Below are 17,791 nucleotides of genomic sequence, written 5' to 3'. Positions count from 1 at the left end.
AATAAAAGATTTATTTTTAACTCCGTGTGTGTGTGTGTGTGTGTGTGTGTGTGTGTGTGTGTGTGTATTTGCACTCGATGACAGTGTCTGTGGAGGCCAGAAGAGGCCTCAGAGGGCCTCAGATCCTGTAGAGCTGGAGTTACACAGCTGCCTGCTGTGGATTGGAACTGAATTTGAGTTCTCTAAATGCACACTCTTAACTACTGAGCCATCTCTCAAGCCCCAAAATCTCAGAGGTTAACAACTCTTGGGAGGTACTAGCAAGAAATGACTTTATTACTTACATGAATCCTAGGCCAATCAGGCCTTCTTCTGATTCTATATCTCCACAGCTGTGGGTATTCATCTGAATTCTCACAATGATCTTGCTGTACTATGATGAACAGTTTACCTGTCTGCCCCAACCACTGCATTACCTCCATTTTATTTAGTGTGTCATCTTCCTGTAGATTTGGGGTCCAGCATGTAGTTGGTACTCAACAAATATCTGTTGCATGGGCAAGTCTCCAAGTGTTTACATGGCAGCATCATTCATTGTCTGAGACTGGCCTATTAGATGATTTGTATAATACATCCAAGGAAGAGGGGTGAAAGTGAACAAAATGGAGACTACAAGAGCTGATCCATTTCTCCAGGATTGGAAAACACAAGTCAGGGGACTGGGACTCTGGACATGTAAAACTGAGGTGGTTGCATTGATAAAGAGCAGAATAGACCTGGATTCTGTCTAGGGTCTCTCAATTCCCTTTAGTCTGCTTCCCTTTACTTCTTGAGGGTTCCCACATTACCTGCAGCCTTTGCATATAAATCAGCTTTCCAGTGTCTCTTCAGCTGTTCAGAGTTCTCCACATGCTGAACTGCACAATGCCCCGCCTGGTCCTTCTTATCCATATTGGTTAGAACTGCCAGGCTATGCTGACACTGGCACATGCTTATAAGGCCAAGACTTTTCTGTTGTAGATACAATTAGACAATTTCTTAGGTACTGCTAAACCATTCCACAATTTTCCATCTCTTTTTTTTGTGGCTTCTTCCTTATGTCATACACAAAGATACAAATTTTGTCTGACAGATAGGAGTTTCCATTACATTTTCCTCAGGAACCAATTTCACACACTACAGTTTTAGCCAAGATCATTTTTTACTTCAAACATAGTAAGAGCTTAATAAACGTTAACTGTTATTATCAAATCTTTGGAACAGAGGCATTTACAAATTTGTTTTGAACTATAACAACATACCATAAAATTTTAAGGTGTGCTATTCAGGCTTGTTTTTTTTTTTTTTTAATGAAAATCTTCATTAGGTTTTGTAACCATCACTACTATCTAGTTCCAGAACCTCAAAACAAATTCCATACATGTGAGCCATACATCCTCTGCTCTAGGGCTCCTGGCAGCTAACATTTCCTGTCTCTATGAATTTGCCTATTTCATGTAAATGAAATCTTACAATATTCAGCCTTTGGTTCTGGCTTTTTCCACACAATGTAATGCTATCAAGGTCCATCTATATCATAGTATACATCAGCACTTCATTACTTTTAATGGATGAATAATATCCTATAGTACAGACATAATACTTAGCATACCCACTGTTTGAATATGCCCTTTGTTAATCGCTTTATCAAATGATACACACTTGAGTTATTTTTGCTCTGAATGATTGTGAATAATGCTGCTTCAAGTTCTGTGTTTAAGTTTTTGTGTTGACATGTTTTGGTTTTCATGGACACTTGCCTAGATGTTGACTTGCTGGAGTGGATGCCATGAGTAATTTATGAAAGTTCTGCTTTCTACATACACACACACTTCGGTAAATGTTACATCTGTCTCTTTTGATTATATCGTAGCAGGTGGGAAGTGGTGTCACATCCCTTAGTGACTAATAATAGTGACTAATAATGTTTAGTCTATTTTCACATGCACATTTTTTGGAGAAATCTCTGTTCAAATTTGATTTCCCAATTAGATTACTTAGATTTTGTTGCTGAGTAGAAAAAGTCTATGAACTGTAGACACAATCCTCTTATCAGATACATAACCGGCAAGAATGTTTTCTCATTTTGTGACTCGTCTTTTACTTTCCTGGTTGGGTTATTTGGACCACAAAAAGGCTTAATGTTGTTGGGATGTATTTGTTCTTGTGCACTGAGTATCAAAGTGCATTGTATAATCCAAGATCACAAAGATTTATGCCTAGTGTGGTGGTTTGAATGAAAGTGTCCTCCAGAGGCTCGTGTGTTTGAATGTTTGGTCCCTAGTTAGTGAACTGTTTGGGAAGGAATAGGAGGTTTGAGACCTTGTGGGAAGAGGTATGTCACTGGGGGTGGGTTCTGAGGTTTCAAAAACCCCAGTTCAGCAATCTATTCTCTCTCTGTGTGTGTCTCTGTCTCTGTCTCTGTCTCTCTCTCCCTCTCTCTCTCTCCTTCCCCCCTCTCTCTCCACCCCTCTGTCTCTGCTCTTATCTATTGCTCCAGTGTCATGCTGGTCTGCTTCTTGTCATGATGATCAGGAACTAATACTCTAAGCCTATAAGCAAGCCCCCAATTGAATCCTACATTTTATAAAGTTACTTTGGTCATGGTGTCTGTTCATAGCAATGGAACTGTAACTAAGACAACTGTATTTTCTTCTAAGGTTTTGTGGCTCTAATTCTTACATTTATATTTTTGATCCATTTTAACTAATTTTATATAATGTTTGAGGTAATTCACCCATTTACATATGAATATGTACTTGTTCCAACATCATTAATTCATGATGCAAAACTCTATATTGAGCCTTTGCCCTCTGTTGAAAATCAATTGACTTTAAATGAATGTGTTTATTTCTGAACCATCAATTTTGTCCCACTGATTTATTTTCTGTCCTTACAAAACCAGTCTTGACAGTCAGGGTGGTATTGTTGGAGTGTGTATGGAAGTCAGTTCTCTCCTTCTACCATGTGGGCTCTGGGAATCAAACTCAGGTTGTCCGGCGTGGTGTAAGTGGCTTTACTTGTCGGGCCATCTTGCCAGGACTTTATGGGATACATTTTGATTATCTTTATTGTTTTGTCTATTTTGAATCTCTTGATTTCCCTGTAAATATTGAGAAGGAAATAGAAAGAGAACAAAGAGATGGAGGAAGGAAGAGATGGAGGGAAGTTGGAGGAAGGAGGCAGGGAAGGGGGAGCTGCCAGGATTTTGACAGGGTCAGTTTGGGTGGGAGTGGTGCCATTTAGCAAGGCTGTCTTCTGATCCTCTACCAGGAAGTGGCTTCCCATTAATCTAGGTCATCTCTAGTTTCTTCCAGTGGTGTTTTGTATTCAGTGAAGTCATGTTCTTTTTTTGTTTCCTTATAGAAGTGGTGAGATACTGCTAGAATTAGTCTTTAGTTAAGGCTAAATGAGAATAGCAGAGATAGACCTGAAGAGGGGCCACTGTGGCAAATCCCTGTGCAATTCTTGAGTGTCTGGCAGTGTCAAAGTAACATGAGAATATTTTGGGACCACAAAGGCAGAATGCCAGCTGTAGGTTAAGATATATCATCTACAACAGAGAGGGAGGGGAGGAAGGAGGAGAGGGACAGTGTGGGAGGAGCATTTGGGAGCACTTTCGCATCCCAGGAAAAGGCCTGACCCTTTCTACTGCTGCCTGGAGGAACACGATAGCCTTACAAACTGGTCTGTCATCTAAATTCAGTTGCTCACAATATGAGATGGACAAGTTTCTCTCCATTCCTTGAGGCCTGTCATGCTCAAGGGACTACTGACACCAAAAGTTCTCATTTAAGCAACAAACAGTATTCCAGGACTGTCCTGCTCTTCACTCCCAGTGTGCTGTGGCAAAGGGGATGACAATAGCAATAGCTGGGAATAAAAACAATTCCAAGGACTCTTTTGAGTCTGAAACCCAGTGGCAGAAAAAAAAGTCTATGAAATTCCCTTGAAAAGAATGGGAAAGAAGCCACATAAAAGATTTTATTACTTATGACAAACTCTTGCTGCTCACATAAATTTTTATAGACTAAAATCACATTTATAAATATGCAACATATATGCAAACACACCCTAACGTATTGAAGAGGTTGCATCTGCAGCGTCCTGTGCAAAACCAAGTATTGATCTTAGGCCAAACATCTTTAAATGCAATAGAAAAAGCAATGCCAGGAACAGAGCTTTCGCAAACTCTCAGATTCTGAGAGTCACTCTCTGGCCCTCCCTGTTTCATTCAGAATAATTCCTCAAACATCACAAACTAGAGCTGACACTGACACTTAATTTAGTCTGCAGATGTGCAATTCCTTGACTTACCAAGGATGGTTTGCTTTAGTGTTTCCTGAGATGCTTGGGGTATCTCATAGTTATCATTTGTCCTGGCAATATTTCTGGGAACAGATTTTTAAAAATGGGTGAGATGGGGCAGGGAAATAAGCAGATTTATCCACACATTATATAGGTGGGGAAACTGAGGTGTGAGAGAGAAGTAGACTTTTGTCCACTCATTAGTGTATTAACTCCTCAGTTGCCAAAACCATGTTTATTGCTTTTTCCTCCAGACACTAAGGTTCCATCGCTGTCCTGTTTTCCTTCTCATGGAGTAACTGGTCTCATTGGGGACCAGTTACTCCAACTGGTCTCACTGGTCTAATTTACCTACCTGAAGCTTCAACTCTCTCACCCACTACATCTTTATGCTTTAATTATAGGAAAAGCATGCTTTATGTGCTAGAAACAATGGACTAAAGGTCTGTCCATTTGTGTCTGGTTCAGAAACATTGGAATAGAATTCAGAGCACGTGAAACAATGAAAACTTTACAAAGAAGGCACAGGACCGGAGCGATGGCTCAGTGGTTAAGAGCATTGGCTGCTCTGCCACAGGACCTGGGCTCATGCTTGGCATCCAAGTGGCAGCTCACAACCATCATAAATCCAATTCCAGGGGATCTTACCCCCTCTTCTGGCCTCTGAAGGCACTGCACACATGTGCTGCATGGGCATACATGCAGGTAAGACACCCATACACACAAACTAAAAATGAAGGGGGAAAAGGACATGAAATTGTGCACCCTAGTTTACTTAAGGATGACAAATCTCACTGTGTATGTGCTGTCATTTGCTTTAATGAATGAATCCTACTGGACAGATGTGGCAGAAGCAGTGGAGCCAGGATTTAAACCAAAGTCTACCTTGCTCTGACCTGGACATTTTTCTTCTTTAACTGGCATATTGCTTCTGTATTTCTCACAGCCATGGGCATGGCCAATTCATAGAGCCTGTCACAATCTGACATGATCTCTCAGCCTCACAGACCTGTTATGAAAATTACACAAATAAATATAAATATGAACATAGTGCCCTAGGGGAGCATCTGGCATAAGGGATGGACCGATCAAATGTTAGCTGCCATTGTCACCTCTTTTCCTCCTCTCTTATACCCCATGTTCCTCTCTGCTGTGCCCTCAACTCTTTACTTGGTCATTACAAATACCTCCTCTTTGATTACCCATACAAAACATCTCTCCTGCCTTTCTCCCTTACCATCGAAAAAATTTAGTATATGCTTTCCATTTTGGATTTGCAACATATGGTCCTAGAATGCTCCATTCAGGTTTTACTACCTAACGGTGTTCTTCATCCACAATACTTTTTCACACCACATCAGGGGTATGTGTGCTGGGGGGGGCGCTGGGATGTTCTGTTTTTGATTTTTGGTTGGAGATAGAGACTTTTTGGCAGAAGACGTTGTGCACTATGAGGGAATCATATCAAATGAAGACGGTCCTTCACCCAGCATGTTGGGAGCATCCATTCAGGAAACGCAGCGGTAACTGAACATATAGGTAACTTTGTATGCGCTCCTTGCAATGGAATCTGATGGACAAGCTTCTTGGTGAGGGATGGACTTTTACAGTGCCCCTCTCTCTTTCTCACCCACACTCACTCCCCATTGCAGGTCAGCTGAGAGTCTGGAGATGTTTGCAGTTCCATCATATCCTGCCTGTTTCAACACCGCCAATTATTTAGACCTTACACTTTCTCTACTATTTTCAAACATTCCCCCCTCCCCAATAACAACTGAGAAAGAAGTAAAAGGGGCTTATGAGAGTACTGAGAGGAAAGACAAATGAATTACCAAATTAGACCCAACATATGGAAGCTTTTCACTAGTCATTTGACATAAGCTAGTCAATTTAACATGCTAAGAGTTTGTCAGATAATTACTGTTATCACCATTTTACAGTTGAGGAAATGGGGTCTCACGGAGGTTAAGTGCTTTGACCGCGTTCTGGAGTAGGTACTATCCAACTGGGCTTTAAGCCAAGGGCTACTCAACTCAAACCCTGTGGCTCCCCTCCCTGCTTTGCTTTATGGATGATCCAGGGATGCTAGACAAATTACCATTAACTCATTTTTGCTTAAAACCCCATGCAAGTCTCAGGCTCACACCAGGATCCTGGGCCCTACTGCACCCAGTGTGCAGACTCCAGGGCTCTCAAATAGCGTCAAGGAAGGGACTGTCAGAGGCTGCCCAACTCTCTTCTCAGAACTCTGGGAGGGCTTGCTTCTTAGCTCATGGTGCTGCTGACAGGCTTCAGGTTATCATTGCCCAATTTCTTGCCACAGAGCAACTCTGAGTTTGGCAGGTAGTTCCTCTTCACGTGACAAATTAAGAGAGTAAGAAGCACGGAGAAGGGAGACACAGGGCTTTATAACCCAGTCTTGAAGATCAGACCCATGGTCTTTTTAGTCTACTCCCTAAAAGTGAGTCAGCACACCCAGCCTGCATCAGAAGGGAAGGGCGTCACACAGACCAAAACACCAGAAAGTTGTGTCCAGGTGGGAATTTGAAGAAATCCTTATTCCGAGGTCTATTTGTGAAGCAAATAGTCTTTGCTTCACAAAAGCTGTTTGTGTCTGAATAATTGTGAAGAGAACATGAGCATCCTATCTGTGTTTAGTACTTCACATGAAAATTTCAACATAGCACATTTGTACAAGTTCAGAACAATTCACAACAAGCTCTGAACTAGACCATTTAAAGTAGATCTGAAAGATGCAACCATATACATACACACTTCTACAGCATTGCATATTTTATACCTGGAAAAACAGTATATATATATATATATATATATATATATATATATATATTGCATATTATGTTGGGTATATATACACAGATGATATTTGAAAATTCCTCACACAGCAGTGGTAAGATAAAGAAAATGCAAACAATAGAGATAAGTAGCGTTGTGACAGTGTACATTATTTTCCTGCAATTTTTATTTTACAGTTTTATTTTCATTTTATTAATTTTTATTTTCGACTATTTTGTGCATGTTTTCATTGTTCAGTGATTAGATTACATGACCTTGTTGCCCTGTTTTATCTCTGTCCCACTGCTACAGGCTCCCTTTCTTCTTCCCCGAGGGTCCTCTTGCACTTTCATGTCTTTTGTTGCAGGGCTTGTGCAGACAGCCACACCCGCTGTGTTCATGATGGCAGCACCCATGAAGACAGCCCTCACGGTGCTGCTCCCCACCTACTAGATCTTCCAGTCTCTCTATCCCCTCTTCTACAATGTCCTCTGGGTCCTGAAAGGGTTGACAAAGATGCCATATTTAGATTGAAAATCAATTGTCACTTATAAAGATTTCTATAATGTTACAGCTTGAACAAGAACCAAAAGAAATAGCCCTATGGCCACGCACATTGCATGCATATCTGTCTCCTTATTGGTCACGTTTTATTACTGTTCCAAGATAGCGAAAGATGTTTACTGAGCAGATATGAGAAACAGTCCTACATTTTGGTGAACTTATAATGAAGAAGGCTCTCTACAACCCCAAACATTTATAATTCTCATAGAATGTAATAAGAAAGGTGGTGCCCATCAATAGTTGACACTGGAACAAGACTCTGGGGCCCAGGAGTCTGCCCTGCTGGCTGAGGGATTCTGACACGTAGCCTTACCACAACACAGATTGACAAAACCTATGTTATAGGAGAACTTTGAGGACAGCATGGCCGTACAGGCCAGGGAGATGGATGCTGGAGTTAGACTGCTTTCATTCAGTTCCTGATTCTGCCTCTTAGTTAGTGGAGGCAATGATGTCGTTTACCTCATGTGTGCACTGAGAAGACTTTTAATTAATATGTGCAAAGCACTGAGAATGATATTTGTTGCTTGGTAAGTCTTAAATCAATAAAGGTGAAATGAAGACATTTGTGCCAAACTTGTGGCATAGTGATCATAGAACTCTGTTCCTTGCATAAATTGAGAAAAATTAAGATTCCTCAAAGTTGCCGGGCGTTGATGATGCATGCTTTTAATCCCAGCACTTGAGAGGCAGAGGCAGGTGGATCTCTGTGAGTTCAAGACCAGCCTGGTCTACAAGAGCTAGTTCCAGGATAGGCTCCAAAGCTACACAGAGAAACCCTGTCTTGAAAAACCAAAAAAAAAAAAAAATTCCTCAAAGTTTTAATTTTTGTTTTTTTCAACTAGAAAATACTTGCCATACATCATTCATATGAAAGGTAAACAAAATTATATATACATATAAAATTTTTATGTATGTTCATGTATATACAACATCTAGGTTTGCAGTTCAAATAAGGACTCAGTAAAAGATAAATAATAGCTATTTATATTGTGAATATTTACCAGCATTTATAGAGCTAGTTGCAAAGGAGCGTGGGGAACACTAAACAACAGGGTACAGAACCTCTCCCATAAAGGGGTAAGGAGATCTAAGAAAATGTCTCCCCCAAGTCCTTGACAAGGTACTCTCTAGACTTGAGGAGCACTTTGCAGAGAGTGTATCTGGAGCAGTGGTTCTCAACGTGGGTCACGACCCATTGGGGGTTGTTAACAACCTGCTTATCAGGTATTTATAATACACTTCATAACTGGAGCAAAATTATACTTATGAAGTAACAACAAAATCATTTTATGATTGGGGTCACCACAACATGGGGAACTGTATTTTAATTGGCATATTAAGTTTCTAATGTACTTCCCTCTTGTGTTTCTAATCATGTCTCTTTGTGGGTATAGGCTGAGGGTACAAAGAAGGTATTAGGACTGGCTGATAGTGTTAAATGCCTTCTGAGGGCACACAGCTTGGGATATAAGCAGAGGAAGTTATAAACCCCAGAAGCCATCTCCTAATGACTGTTGTCATGGGGTGATGAGAGGGCCTCAGGAGCACCCACAGGAAAGACTGAAATTCTCTTGGCATCTTTCTGAAAGACCCTAATGGTAACTCCTTGGCTCAGAACTGTGATGCCCTGGGCCTCGCCTCAAAAACAAGTCAGTAGCACCAGTGTGGGTAGAAAAGAATGCATTTTTCAAAAACATAATCCTGTCTTTGGCATTGCAAATAGTAGCCACAAGCCAAGGGGGGCAAGAAAAGCACGTTGAAAGACTGTTCTGGGAAGTACCCTGGCCCCTGACCTCCTCTTAGGGCCAGAACTCCAGTTATCAGACTGAAGGCAAACATACCACAAAACAAGCCATGGGGAGACACCACTTCATGACTAAGTGCTTTCAGGAACTTGGAATAAATGCAAATACATAAACAACCATTGCAGCTTTGAAACTAAATACTACTAAGGGCCAGGGGTTACTCATGGAACTTTGTTTTTTATTAGAAATCCCAGTTCCAGCAACTATCACTGTCCCACCCTGATGGTGAGTTCATTTGGGGCTCATCCTTTCTGATGACTATCTTCAACAGTACAAATGGGATTCGCTTGGTTTTGACACCTCTTTTATTTTTCTACCTGTGATTTTAAAGAAATCTGGTTACTTAGTAATAATTTACATCTTAAACCAATAGTTCACTTGCTAATTATTTATGCATCTTGGTTACAATTCTTTCTTAACCAAGTAAAGCCAGTAACAAGACACAAATTTGAAACCCTTCCCTTTTAAAAGATGGAAGAGTCCTGGTGTGGCTTGGAAATCGATTTGGTTTGAATTTGAACACTTGACCCTCCCTCTGCTGGTGAAGCTATTTGGGGATGTTCTGGAAACCTTAGGGGGCATACACTACCTGGACAAAGCAGGCTACTGTCTGCTGGATTCTTAACCTGGTCTCTGCTTCCTGCTCTGCCAGGATGTGAACAGTCTCCACCACATGCCCCTGCCACCATGACCACCCTGCCAGGATGGAGTGAAACCTTTTGATCCCAGGAACCAAAATAAAAATTCTTCCTCTATATTGTTTTATCAGGGAGATCTATATGTATCTAATACAAGGCCACAGAGAGGGGAACAATGCAGTTACTGAGTAAGGCTTACGACTACTGTCTGCTCACCCCTGGTCATCTCACTATGATAACATTAGCACTCTTCAGTGCAGCCTATCTTGCTTGGTCCTGGGAGCATCTTTCTTAGGAAGGTTTGCCATCTGTAGTGTTGAAAGCAGAGACAGTTGTCCCTCTCACCACAAACCTCCAGACAGGAATGGAAACAGGAGCTAAGAGCTCTTATTTGTAAGGAAGACAAGATGAGGGCTAAAGAGGGTGCTTGGATAAGCTAGCCACAACCTAAGAGGTGTATACAGCCATCCCAACAGTTATAGCACTAGCAATTTAACCATGGCCTGTTTCTTTTTGAATAAAGTAAACAGCAAGGCGGGATTCCATGAAGCCCTGGGAAATGCATCAATATGAACTCTTTGGGGGAAGAAAATGTGCTTATTCATGGCATTTGTTGATTTGCTCAGAATAACCCTCCCTCCGTGGTCAGTTTTAAGAAACCTTAGTGAAATCATAAACAAGAAGTTGGGAAGAAAAGTGAGCAGTGCTACCTGGGGTCAGCCTGGGGATGGGGGAGACCAGAACAACTGGACTTCTTAGGTTTGCATCTAGGAAGTAACAAAGGAAGGAGAGAGAAGGCAGGATGCAAGGGATTTGTAGCAAAAGGTGTGTTGCAGCGTGGGTGCAGCATTTGTGTGTGGCATGTGAGACCAGGCATGGACTGAGGGAGTGACAGGCCAGCTGTGGTTCTGTTTCATCCCAAGTTTCAGTGGAACAGCCTGAGTCCCCTTTAAAGACTGTTAGTGACAAAACAGAAGTTTTGTCTCCAATTGAACTCCATTTAAAACAAAAGTTGTTTCAAATAATCCGTTGGTTACAACAGTCAGTGTAATAGTTGATGAACTAGCCACTCTCCTAGAAGCCAACATCAATAGGTTGCTATTACAGAAAATGGCCAGGCAACAGGGCACAGCCAAGCCAAGGAACAGGGACTTTCAGACTGAGCCGGTTAAAGGTCATGTGTGTATAGGAAATGGAGAATGCCAAAAGGCTAAGAGTGATGTATTAATTTGCGTCAAGATAAGAGCTCTGTGTAAGAAGGACTATTTCAGAGTGATCTTGTTACCCGACTGTCTCATTATATTAACCCATCCTCCGAAGGCTGCATTTCCTTTGTGGCATCGAGGGGCTATTCAAAGTACTGCCCCAAGGCAAGAAGTTTATCGTTGGTAATGTGAACACGGGAGGGGGGGGGACTGCAGCTCTCAATAAGTATTTACTGAGGGCATCTTGCCCAAGATGTGAGATAACTCTTTACTTCACCCACAGTACACCACGGCAGCGTGCCTGCATGACACCTGCTCCCATCGGCTTTCTCCAGGAGGCAAAGTGATGCTGCTGGAAACTTCTAGCCGTTCCTTCCGGTTCTGCTTTGTGACCTACAGGAGAGGCTCTCAGACACCATTTCTCTGTTTTCTTTCTCTTTCATGGGGATTTTATTTTGGAGCTTCTGTAATTCATTTAAGCACTTTTGTATAATTTAACTATATTTAGACATACGATTTAACTGTAAATAAACATAAAAATACTACAAACATAAGTGTAACTAATTTAACTATTTTGTAACATGAACTCGCACCAGAGGCCCTTTAGTAAATGAGTCCTTTAAAAACGAGCCAAAAAATTTTGCAGTGAATCAGAAGCATACGATGAGTATCTCCTGAAAGTTCTCAGTTAGCTTTTTTTTAAATTATGGGAAAAATGCTAATTTTCTTGCCTAGGAAACTTTAACAATCCCATTACAGTCAACAATGAAAATAGTTTTGTAGTGCAACTAACTTTAAGGATTTTGAAATAAAAACCCAGTGGTAGCATCAAGTATCTGTTAAAGCATACAGATAATTAGGACAGAAAAGTTCTCAGGATAGGCAGAAGCAAGAACATGAAGATGGTTTGTTACATAAGTAATCATCATGCTGTCTGGTCTTAGTGACTAAAGAACTTGAGTTCTTTAGACAATATTGGACCAGAGCAAAACTGTTTCTGCCAAAAGTCACCTCCCTCAGACTAAGTAGTTTCTCAGAAAATGTCCAACAGACAAGGCTGGCCCCAACAAAACACTGTTCCCCATGCACAAAGAAATACATTTGGTGGTTTATTTTAATTTTGAAACTGTGTGTGTGTGTGTCTCTGTGTATGTCTGTGTATGTGTATGTCTCTCTGTGTGTGAGAGTATGTGTGTGTGAGTGTCTCTGTGTATGTCTGTGTCTGTGAGAGTATGTGTGAGTATCTCTGTGTGTGTGTCTGTGTGTGTGTCTATGTTTGTGTGTGTCTGTGTGAGTGTGTGTATCTGTGTGTGTGTCTCTGTGTGTGTCTGTGAGTGTGTGTCCCTCTGTGTGTGTCTGTGTGAGTGCGTGTGAGTGTCTTGTGTGTGTTTCTGTGTGCATGTCTGTGTGAGTGTGTGAGTGTGTGTCTGTGTGTGTGTGTCTCTGTGTCTGTGTGTGTGAGTGTGAGTGTGTGTGAGTGCCTCTCTGGGTATGTCTCTCTGTGTGTGTCTGTGTGTATGTGTGTCTGTGTGAGTGTGTGTGTGTATCCCTATGTGTGTTTGTATCTGTGTATGTCTGTGTCTGTGTGAGTGTGTGTGAGTATCTGTGTGTGAGAGTGTGTCTCTGTGTGTGTGTGTGAGTGTGTGGCCCTCTGTATGTGTCTGTGTGAGTGTATGTGAGTGTCTTGTGTGTGAGTGTCTCTGTGTGCATGTCCGTGTGAGTGTGTGAGTGTGTGCCTGTGTGTGTCTGTGTGTGTGTCTCTGTGTCTGTGTGTGTGAGTGTGAGTGTGTGTGAGTGCCTCTCTGGGTGTGTCTCTCTGTGTCTGTGTGAGTGTGCATGTGAGTGTCTCTGTGTGTGTCTGTGTCTGTGTGAGTGTGTGTGTGTGTGTCTCTCTCTCTGTGTTTGTGTCTCTGTGTGTGTCTGTGTATGTCTGTGTCTGTGTGAGTGTGTGTGAGTATCTCTCTGTGTCTGTATGAGTGTGCACGTGAGTGTCTCTGTGTGTGTGTGTGTCTGTGTGAGTGTGTGTGTGAATGCCTCTGTGTGTGTGTATGTGTCTGTGTGAGTGTCTGTGTGTGTGTGTCTCTCTGAGTATGTCTGTGTGAGTATCCCTGTGTGTGTGCCTCTCTGTGTGTCTGTGTCTGTGTGTGTGAGTGTGTGTCTCTCTCTGGGTATGTCTGTGTGTGTGTCTCTGTGTGTCAGAGTGTCTGTGTGTGTGTGTGAGTGTGTGTGTCTCTTTGTCTGTGTCTGTGTGTGTCTCTCTGTGTATGTCTGTGTCTGTGTGAGTGCGTGAGAGTCTCTGTGTGTGTATGTGTGTGTGTGAGTGTCTCTGTGTGTGAGTTACTCTGTGTGTATTTGTGTAAGTGTGTATATGTGAGTATCTGTGTGTGTCTTTGTCTGTGTGTTTCTTTGTGAGTGTGTGTTTCTCTGTGTGTGTGTCTCTGTGTATGTGAGTGTCTCTCTGTGTGTCTCTGTGTGTGGAGTATCTCTGTGTGTGTCTGTCTGTGTGTGTCTCTATGTGTGTGTCTTTGTCTCTGTGTATGTCTATGTGAGTGTGTGTTAGTGTCTCTGTGTGAGTGTCTGTGTCTCTGTGTGTCTGTGTGAGTGTGTGTGTGTGTGTGTGTGGTGTGTATCTGTGTGTGTGTCTCTGTGTGAGTGTCTGTGTCTCTGTGCGAGTGTGTGAGTGTGTGTGTGTGGTGTGTGTCTGTGTGTGTAAGTGTCTCTGTGTGTGTCTGTGTGAGTGTGTGAGTGTGTGTCTGTGTGTGTGTGCCTCTGTGTGTGTGTGTGTGTGTGTGTGTCTGTGTGTGTCTCTATGTGTGTGTCTCTGTGTATGTCTATGTGAGTGTGTGTTAGTGTCTCTGTGTGAGTGTCTGTGTCTCTGTGTGTCTGTGTGAGTGTGTGTGTGTGGTGTGTGTCTGTGTGTGTAAGTGTCTCTGTGTGTGTCTGTGTGAGTGTGTGTCTGTGTGTGTGTGCCTGTGTGTGTGTGTGTATGTGTGTCTGTGTGTGTGAGTGTCTCTGTGTGTGTCTGTGTGTGTGTGCCTGTGTGTGTGTGTGTATGTGTGTCTGTGTGTGTAAGTGTCTCTGTGTGTGTCTGTGTGAGTGTGTGTCTGTGTGTGTGTGCCTGTGTGTGTGTGTGTATGTGTGTCTGTGTGTGTGAGTGTCTCTGTGTGTGTGTCTGTGTCTGTGTGAGTGAGTGCCTTGTGCGTGTAGGTGTTCTAGTGATGCTGGAAGAGGACCTGGATCCCTTGGAGATGGGGTGACAGGAGTTTGCGAGAGGCCCCATATGCCTGCTGGGAACTGATTTCAAGTCCTCTGGAAGAGCAGCAGGTGATGTTAACCACCTAGCCATCTATAGAGTAGCTCTGTTGTTAAAAAAATTATAGATGGCAAGAAAAATTTAAATTTTATCAGACTGATTAAAGAGGTTCTGAGTAGTGGGAGGAAGCTCCCATCACAGCCCTGACATGCAAGCCCTGTCTCTTCATGTATCCTCTTTCTCATCATTTCTGCCTGCTAAGCCAAGTCCCGTGCCATGAGTAGGAAGGGGATGGGAATGCACTCACTGTCTAGAGCTCCATGCTCGGGATCTGAACCTAACCCCATGCTAACTTGTCCAGGGCTGATTGTTCATTCTCAGCTGCCCTAAAGAATCGAAAGAACCAAACCTGGAGGAACATTCCTTGGGGACACTGCATTCAGAGAGTGAGCATGACTTGATGTCATGTGTCACGCGGAGTCAGTTCTTACTGTTTGAATGATTTGAGAACCCATTTCCCAAGTGGAGAGAATAATATCTACCTTAAAAGACAGGAGGAAGCACAGAGTAACACAGGAATAGAGGGCCTGTTGAGGAACAGGCCCTGCCGATGGCTGTTCTCATCGTATCTCCACACTCCATCACATCCTCTCCAGAACGAACTTTTCTCTCTCCCTTCCCTGTCCTCCCTGCCCTCTACTTAAGAGGAGGAAGGAATGGCTATTATTGTCTTCCTTAGAATAACCAAAGGCACTTTTAAACTATGTTTGAGACTGATGGAGAACAATCTTCCATATGTGGGTACTGGCCACAGCAACTTTTAGATAACTCTAGAGGAGTTAGTTATGGTGAGGTCAAAGGTTAAATGGTGAGCCAGGAACAGCTCCGACAGAAATAAACTCAGTTCAGTAAAGAAGGGCCAAGCCCCATGTCCCAAGAGAGCAGGCATCCCACCTCTTCCAATCAGAGGCTGAGAGATCCTGTAACCTTCTAACGCTTGGCTGAGGAGCAGAGTGCTGGAGCTGTCCAAAGCTTCCTCTGCTACACACTGTACGTTGTGGTCCATCTGTCTGTCTGCCCACTCATGTTTGTTTCCACTGTCAGCTGATGGAATCTGAACTCATGCTATGCTACGTGTTGGGTTTGGCTCGGGAGGAGGTATTTTAATATCCTTGCTCGACTGGAGCCATCTCAATGCCGCTGAGTTCTGTTATTTTGACTAGGATAATGTGTTGCCCCAGGTTTCTGTGTAGTCATAGCATAGAACATTTCAACTTTAAACTCAAGTTATCTACTGTAGGAAATTCTTGTTAAAATAACCACTCCTGGAGCTTCCTTCTGCAGGTTCCTGAAACTGCAATCAACTCTTGGACAAACCACGTATGTCAAAAAAACTCTTGTTTACATTTCTCACCCATAATGGAAAAATCTGAAATTGCTATAGCATTCTTCCTCTACTCTTCTCCTTTCTGTCTGGAATCCAGTACATGAATTGGGCAGTGCTGGTGAGACGTGATAGTTATTTTTAATCTGGATTTCTGTGATTTGTATTCAGTCCACAAAGAGTGTGTTGACCAACCCAGACAACGCGAGGCTGAATGTATTCACTCCTCTACAAACATCATATGCCATGTGTGCCAGGCAACGTGCAAGCACTGGAAATCCAAGGGTTTGCTACCCAATCCCAGCCTAAAAGACTCACCATCTTGTAGAGTAGCAGTGTGTGTGGCAGGGGGGATACAAATGAGGGGAGTCTGTCAATTAGAAAGCAGGGAAAACTTCCAGTTGAACTTCCTTATCTCCATCCCTCACAGAATTGAGCACTTTCTTCATGAACTTGGGCTCACCCTTCTTATTTTTCAGTGGCCACTGGCAGGCTAGTGATGACTTCCTTGGAAGCAGAGAGTTTCCTTTCTCAGATTCTAGCACAGTCAAGAGGACTGTGCATGTTCAAACTCATGAAGAAGTGTGGACTACAGTTACCCCATGATGGATGTCAGAACAGTGGCAGACCACAATTGTGGTCTTGTTGCTTGTACTTGTACAGAAGAGTTGAGCATGCTGATGCCTATCTGTAGTTCAGCACTTGGGAGGTGGGGGAAAGAGGATCAGGAGTCCCTTGGCTGCACAGCAAGTTAGAGGTTAGCCTTGGCTACACAAGACCCTGCCTTAAAACAACAGCAAACTGTACCAGAGAAGCAAGTCATGAACAATGCATGGAAGTTTTGGTCACAGAAGGAGGCAGTTAAAGATTAATTATCAAAAGACTGCTATGGAAGGTTAAGGAAACAATTTCCTCTTAAACTGAGTGATCCGCTCCATGAATGCAGGAACATGACTGGTTGTTCATTGTTGCATCTCCAAGGGTAAGCACATACAAATACTCAGTAAGTCCATTGAGTGTGTGAGTGGATGGTAGATGAATAGACAAATAATGGAGAGGTAATTGTCATGAAATGCTTCATGAAAGAAGTGAGTTTTCAACATTACTAGTATTAGAATATCATAGTCCATTCAGGGTGCTTTAACAAACTACCACAAACTAAGACACTTATACACAAGAGAAAAGTATTTATCACAGTTCAGAGGACTGAGAAGTTAAAAATCAGTGCACCAGCAGATTTAGTCTTTGGTGAGGAACCACCTTCTGGTTCACAGAAGACATGTTCTCATGGTACCAAGGCTAGTCTGTTCACTGAGGTCCTTCTCATAAGGACAATAATCTATCCCCAAGACATACCTCCCAAAAGCTCCAAGTCTTCATAGCATTGCTTAATATGAATTGGGGTGGGTTACTTAGACCATAGCAGAGGAAACAATGGCAAATCCATGGAGTCATCTTCCTGTTTTTTTTCCAGGACATTCGGGAGGATTGGGAGACCACTAAGATGGAGTACGCTTTCAAGCATTTGTGGCCAATATTCCTGAGTAATGCCAGGACAGTCACTGACTGGAATCCAAACACTGGTCTGAGACAACAGGAAGAAAGTCTCTTGTTCTAAAGGCTGAGGCCTCTTCTGCCAGTGTTCTATCTACCTGTGGGGTAGTTCACAGAGCTCCTGGATCATGGCTGACTGTGTCAAGAGTGACACTGTTATGAAAGCGTTGACTTCTGCCAAGCACAAGTTGGCCAGTGGGTAAATGGGATCCCAGCAGCTTCCAGTTTTCCCCATCCATTTTGAAGGTTTTCCCCAGGCTTCTCCTTAAAATATTACTCTGATGTCACCTGAAGACCATATG

Source organism: Cricetulus griseus (assembly GCF_003668045.3).
Source record: "Cricetulus griseus strain 17A/GY chromosome 1 unlocalized genomic scaffold, alternate assembly CriGri-PICRH-1.0 chr1_0, whole genome shotgun sequence".
NCBI lineage: Eukaryota > Metazoa > Chordata > Mammalia > Rodentia > Cricetidae > Cricetulus > Cricetulus griseus.
Note: the sequence above shows the minus strand (reverse complement) of the source record.